We start from the raw sequence: 7,581 nt of genomic DNA on the forward strand, positions 1-7,581 counted from the left end.
GTATTAATAACTTTTTTATCCACTTGCATACACATATTCCTAGACATCTATCCATTTATACACTCTTATACATTCATCATATATGTTTGTTTATCACAACTATCTACACATTGACCTTCATTTATCCATTTACCAGTTGGATCTAACCACAGTTTCATTTAAGGACAAGTTTGTGGATATGGAGGTGATCTCATGGTTGTGAACTTGTCCCTTTCTAATTTTAAATTTGGCTGACTAGTGCCCTGTTGCCCTTCTACCTTGAAACAACTAAACATATTTTTGGTGTAATTTGATGCTACATGTTAGTATCGAGAGACATTCAATGCAATCATTCTACTAATCTCTCTCACATCCTACTCCACATGCCTACGAAAGATCAATCATTTTAGAAAGTGATTAATAGCAACGCAGTTCAATTTCATGCAGTAAAAAGAGTAAAATTTTTACATCTTTAGTGCTTGTTATTATTTTTTATGCCATTCAACTTGAATGGGTTGATCAAGGCATAGTGATCTCATGACTTAGTCATATGCTGACCTAACAAAGTATTTATAATAACACTAGTCCCCAGTTCTAAGAAATATAAGAGCAATGGATGAAATATTAGATAAAATTATATCATGATAAATCTGAAACAGAAGTGTATATTTGTAATCATAAAGTAGTCTCAAGCCTATAATTATCCTTTGATAAGAAAAGATTTAACATAAGATTATAGGAAGTTATATTGAAAAAGATGCATCATTTTTTAGGATTTTAGAGAAACAAAGATCTAGAATCATACCTGGCATTCATAAGTTATTGTTACATATTACTCGTATATCAATATTGTAAGTGACATAGGATCTAGAAACATTTATTTAGTTATTGTTGTAAATTATCAAAACATCAATATCGACTTCATTATTATTTATTTAACTTAATCAAGCCTATACATATGTATTTTATCTGATTAACTTCAAAGATTAGAGCCAAGGAAACATTATTTTCCCCCACTTTTTTGGTGAACACAATTAATCCTTAACACAACTTATGTTTACTTTGTGATTTCTAAACTAACATCGAGGCTTTTTAGATATGCTATTTTTTATAAATCAAATCACTTTTATTAGATCTAATCTTCATTTGGTGTTATTGGGCTTTCTTGACCTATATTTTCCCTTAAGAGTTTGGTGCATTTTCAATCTTCCTATCTGTTTAGTGTTGTAATCATTCTTGGATTAGCTTTAAGTTATATGTTTTACACACTTTCTAAGTTGGATGTAGGATTAATTTGTGTGTAACTAATTAGGGGTTTTGAATGCTTAATTTATAAACAACTACAACATCAAAGTTGAGCTTCTTATTCTAGTTATTGATGATTTATTAGATGAATTGAATGGAGCTATGTTGTGTTACTCTTATCACACATTGGATCAGGAAAAGCAAGACTCTGTGATCACAGTGGCCCAACAGGAGTTTGAACCTTGGTGGCCACAAGAACACCACCACCACTTAACCAACACACTATGGGAAGAACCCTATAGAACACTAATTTTTAATTCCTCAGCCAAATTTTTATTGAGTTGGAGTCCCTCAACTATTCTCTCTCTCACACACACATGCACACACACGCACACACCCACCCATATGCACACACACGTGCACACCCACACACACCCACACCCACCCACACACCCTCCCCTTAAACATTATTGTTTTGAGAATTTACTTTTTATTCTTGACATCTATTCATTGTGCTTCCTTAAATATGTTTTTTTCCAAGGCAAAGCACATGCATAAAGATATATTATTAATAATATGTATAAATAGTTATAAAGTATGAGTAGAGATGAGAAAGCTTGTCAAAGTTGGAGTGAGCCATGCTCATACACCAAACCAAATTGACTAATAGCTAAAACACAAAAACCAAAAAATGAAGCTATTAGAGAATGATTATATAGAGGTTTTACATCTGGGCCAGAAACCCATTAATTATAAACAACCTCAAATAAAGTAACAAAAGAAAGTATAAATAGTTATAAAGTATGAGCAGAGATGAGAAAGCTTATCAGAGTTATAGAGAGAAATGCTCATACACCAAACCACATTGACTAATAGCTAAAAATCAAAAACCAAAAATGAAGCTAGTAGAGGACAATTATAGAGGGGTTTTACATAGGGGCCAAAAACCCATTAACTATAAACAACCTCAAATAAAGTAACGAAGGCAAAACGAGAAAAAATTGTAAAGGGAGCCACCCAAAATTCAGTCCCAAGAGACAAAAAAATCATAGATCTTGGAAGAAAAATAACATAGATGAGCCCTCAAACTAACCTTGTGGGTTACTTTTCACCACTCCTTCTTCACCAACTTTGTCCTCTTGAGGAAGAATGTCACTAAACTTGTAGCCCACAAAGTTTTCCTTGGGGTTTTTCATTTGGTACATGTTTAGGAGCAATTTCTCCAACTTTTGGTGATGAGGTTGATGAATCTTGAGATGATGAAGAGCATTGAATAGATTAGAGAAAAGGGTAGCCTCAAATGGAGAGATGAGCTCTGAAAAATCCCTAATTCACCCTAAAATTTCTTGCAATTGTTTGACTCTAGGCTGATCTTCATTACATTGTACAAATTAAGATATTGGGGTTTCTTACCCAAAAAACTTCTTAGAAAATATCCCCTACCTAGCCCTTACCATTGAACAAACCATACAGGTTCTAGTCGCCTTCTCTGGATTCTCACCAGAAACAATGTCTTTCTTGATATACTCTAGCCACATATGCAAAAAAGAGCCCTAATTTTGCAGAATATCGAATGCATTTGAAAGAAATGCAGAAACTACTTGAGAGGGATAAAGGTGCCTCGGGAGCCTTGGGGTAAACTAGTTCTTTTTCTCCTTAGGACCTTTCTCGAGAAAGTGATTGATGGAAGATTCAATTGTGTTTAAGACACCTTTCAGAATAAGCAGCACTGACATGATGTAGTTTGGAATTGTGGCCAAAACAAACTTAATCATGAGGATACAACTAGCTAATGAGAGCCAATAATTTTTCCATGAAGAGATTCTATTTGGGAGAGAGAAAGAAATGCTTGACCAAAAACTACTCTAGTTCCTCCCCACAAACAATGAGATACCTAAGTATTTGCATAACAGAGCATCCAACATGAATCCTAGGAAATCAGTTAGCTTAGTTGAAAGAAAAGGGGGAATTTTAAGAAAAAAAACCTTAGATTTGGAGGCATTGATCTTTTTACCTAAAATGGCACAATAATTATCCACAACTTGCTTGATAATTTTAGCTTTCCTCAATGACACCTCCCCAAATAATAATGTATCATTGCAGGCAAATAGTATGTGTGTAGATGCAATCTGCATATGGGGCAGGGTAATTCCTTTCCATAAAACCTATAGATGGTGTGCTTATATTGATTTTCTTAGAGCATCTATTTGGTCTAGAGTTTTGAAAACCCAAAGCTTAACATCACTTGTTCTAGAAATTGCCAGTTGACCCTATCATAAGCTTCCATCATATCTAATTTAAAAACCATTGCTTTAGATTTAACTTGATTCATAAAATGAAGGATTTAATGGGCAATAAGGCCCACCTCAGAAGTCTCTTTACCTAGGACAAAACCCCCTTGCTCATTCGATATGAATTTAAGAATTAGTTTTGCATGGGGAAATGAGCCTAAAATCTATAAAGGAAGCTGGAGATTTTACTTTGGCGATGAGAGAAATAAGAGTAGTATCGAATTTATTGATAATACTACCATTATTCCTATATTCCTCCATTACTTTTCAAATATCTTGACCCACAAAATGCCAACGTAAATCTAAAAAACATGCTTGAGAAGCCATTCAAGAGAGGGTTCTTATTGTTGAACTTACAAAACCAAGTCTCCAACCTTGGTAACCATGCTAGAGAGGGTTCTTATAGCATTTCCCACGTGTGGAGTCTTTCTAGGGCGTTGGACAATCCCTAACTCCATCGCTAATCAAATTAGGACAAAAGTTGTCATGACAACTTTTTGCAACTTTGCACTTTTTCACTCTTTGGCCTTCTCAACCTATGAGGCCTATTCTAAGTCATCACACATGACTTTTAAAACATGTCTAAGACTAATTTAACCCTCCCTAATGCCTATACCAAGTTTTGACACTTTTGACCATCAAGAAGGTCAACTACCCACTCAAACCATTATTTATGCACAAAATGCAAACCTAAGAAGAATGAACTCAACCTAGGCCTACATTGACTCTAAAAACTAACTCTTGGACCCTCCTAGAGTCTTTATTCACTAACTAACTTGGCTAGGGTCAGTACAAGCCAAAATTGAGAAATCAATACTAGCCTAAGTCCTAGGTGCTCCTGCACGATTCTCCCAAACAAAAGAAAATCATGTCACCTCCTTGGGAATCAGATTCTGATCAATTCCTAGCTTCTTAAACTCTATCTCAAGCACCCATGTAGCTTCAGTTTCATCCATACCCTACCATTTGATTAGGTGCTCCCAATAGGCTTGATGCCTTGTCTTCTTGGCGATCCTTGAACTCAACACCTTCTCGGCCTTTGGAATTGGTTTGGCTAGTAACTAAAGGTTGTTCACATCATCTAATACCTCTAAGTGACTGCAATCTGAGCCTTGAATTGGTCCCTTATAGGAAACTAAGTCTGCTATGTTGAAAACTGGTGACAATCCTATGTCACTAGGTAGATCCACCTTGTATGCATTTTCTCCATACTTGGCTAGAATGGCACATGGACCTATCCTTCTCATTTGCAGCTTGTTAGGCACTCCTTGCTATAGCCTTTCTTTGTTTGGGTGCACCATGACAAGATCTCCCTCTTGAAATTGTAGGTTCTTCCTTCTTTCATCAACTTTTTGTTTGAGTTTGCATGTGTTTTCTATCAATGCTTGCTTGACTGTTTCATGGACATCCTTCATTGATTGAGCAAAGTCTTCTTCATATCCACTTCTTGTTGCTGCAATTCCTAAGTCTCTCAACTCCAAAATACCTCCGGGGTACACACCATAGACCACTTCAAAAGGGCTCTTGCCGGTAGTCCTATTCATGGTATCATTATATGCATATTCAGCTTGTGAGAGTACTTGATCCCATGTCTGACCATATTCTTTGGTAAGGCATCTCAATAAGTTTCCCAAGCTTCTATTCACCACTTTGGTCTGCCCATCTGTTTGAGGATGGTAGGCTGATCCAAAAGAGAGGTTGGTGCCAAGCTTTTGCCAAAGTGTATTCCAAAAATGACTCATGAACTTTGAGTCCCTATCTGAAACAATGCTCATGGGTAAACCATGTATCCTCACTACCTCTTTGAAGAACAAATGAGCTATTTGGCATGCATCATGAGTAGTCTTGCAAGGCACAAAGTGAGCAATTTTGCTAAATCTGTCCACAATGACATAAATGTTGTCATATCCCTTCTTTGTCCTTGGTAAACCTACTACAAAGTCCATACTAATGCATTCCCAAGGTCTATTTGGTATGGGAAGACGTTGGTATAAACCGGCATTTGAAGAAGTACCTTTGGCCTTTTGGCAAACTATGCAAGTCTCCACATAATTTTTCACATCTTGATTCATCCTTGGCCAATAGTAAATCTTTGAACCAACTCTCGAGTTTTATTGACTCCAAAATGTCTACTAAAGCTACCATTATGCTTCTCTTGTATGAGATTTTCTCTCATTGAGCCTCTAGGCACACAAAGTTGCCCACCTTTAAACAATAGTCCATTTTGCAAAGTAAAATCAGAATACTCACTATGGAAGTAATTTTGATACTCCTTACACACCTTGTAGGCAATTGAGAAGTCTTCATCCTCTGGGGAAAAGCCTTTAAAACTATCAACACCTATGCTCCTCAATTGGATTTCTTGGACTATCAAAAGTCTCCTGCTTAATGCATCAACAACCCGATTTAACTGCCCTTTCTTGTGCTTAGTGGTGAATGTGTAGGCCTGCATGTACTCCACCTATTTCATGTGTTTATGACTGAGTTTGTCTTGTGAGTTTAGAAAACTCAATGCTTGGTTGTCCGTATAGACTACAAATTCCTTAGGAAGGAGACAGTGTCTCCACTTCCTCAAAACCTGCACTAAAGCATATAACTCAAGATCATAAGAGGAGTATTTCCTCTTGGCATCACTTAGCTTCTCACTATGGAAGGCTACTGGTCTTTCTTCTTGGCTTAAAATAGCACCTACTACAACATTGCTTGCATCACATTCCACTATGAAAAGTTTCTCAAAACTAGGCAACACTAGCACCGGTTGAGTAGCTATCTTCTCCTTCAAGGTTTGGTTGTTCACTCCACTGAAACTTTGCCTTCATTCCACCTCTAATGGTTTCTAACATTGGTGCACATATAGCACTGAATTGCCTAATGAACTTCCTGTAGTACTAAGCTAGTCCATGGAAGCTTCTCACCTCTGTTGCTGACTTAGGAGTAGGCCAATTTACAATGGCTTCAACCTTGTTGGGATCCATCTTGAGGTTTCCTTGAGACAACACAAACCCAAGGTAAACCAACTCCTACTTAACAAACTCACACTTATCCAAGTTCATGGTTAGCTTTTCATCATACAATCATTGTAATACATCTTGCAAATGATTAATATGATCTGCCCTATCCTTACTGAAAATGAGAATATCATCTAGATATACCACCATAAATTTACCTATGAAATCCTTCATCACCTCATTCATGAGTCTCATGAAGGTTCTTGGAGCATTGGATAAGCCAAATGGCATTACAAGCCACTCATAAAGACCCTCTGTCGTCTTGAATGTAGTTTTCCATTCATCACCCTCCTTAATCCTAATTTGGTGATATCCACTTTTAAGGTCAATCTTGGTAAAGTACTTGGCTTCTCCTAAACAATCCATTAGGTCTTCTATTCTAGGAATTGGGAACTTATATCTGGTGGTGATCCTATTTATAGCTCTAGAATCAGTACACAATCTCCAAGTACCACCTTTCTTTGGGGCTAACACGATAGGGACAACACAAGTGATAATGCTTTTCCTAATTAGGCCTTGTTCTAAGAGCTCTTGGATTTGCTTGGAAATCTCAACATTTTGTTGGGGAGTCATTTTATAAGCCACCTTATTAGGCAAGGGTTCTCTGGGAATGATGTCTATTTGATGGCTTATGGTTCTTTTAGGAGGTAAGGTGGCTGGTTGTCCATCACTTACTATGCCTCTGAATTTCTTCAACAAATCTTGTACCTCTATTGGCAAATCTAGTTGCTCTTTCTTGTCTGCCTCTTTGGGCTTCATTACTAGTGCAAACCCTATACCTTCACCTTCCTCAAGTGTCTTCAAGAACTGTTTTTCACTTACCAAAAGAACATTAGGACCTGTTGCCCTCTTTTCACCTTCCTCAAGGATAGATTGGATCTTGAATGTCACTCCATCTTTCTTGAATGAGTATGCATTCTTGGCTCCATCATGAATAGCTTGTCTATCAAATTGCCATGGTCTTTCTAGTATAAGATGGCATGCATCCATGGGTAGGACATCACATAACACCTTGTCCTTATACCTCCCAATGGTAAAATCCACCCATGCTTGCTCAT

This window comes from Cryptomeria japonica, chromosome 10, assembly GCF_030272615.1.
Source record: "Cryptomeria japonica chromosome 10, Sugi_1.0, whole genome shotgun sequence".
NCBI classification, from domain to species: Eukaryota; Viridiplantae; Streptophyta; class Pinopsida; order Cupressales; family Cupressaceae; genus Cryptomeria; species Cryptomeria japonica.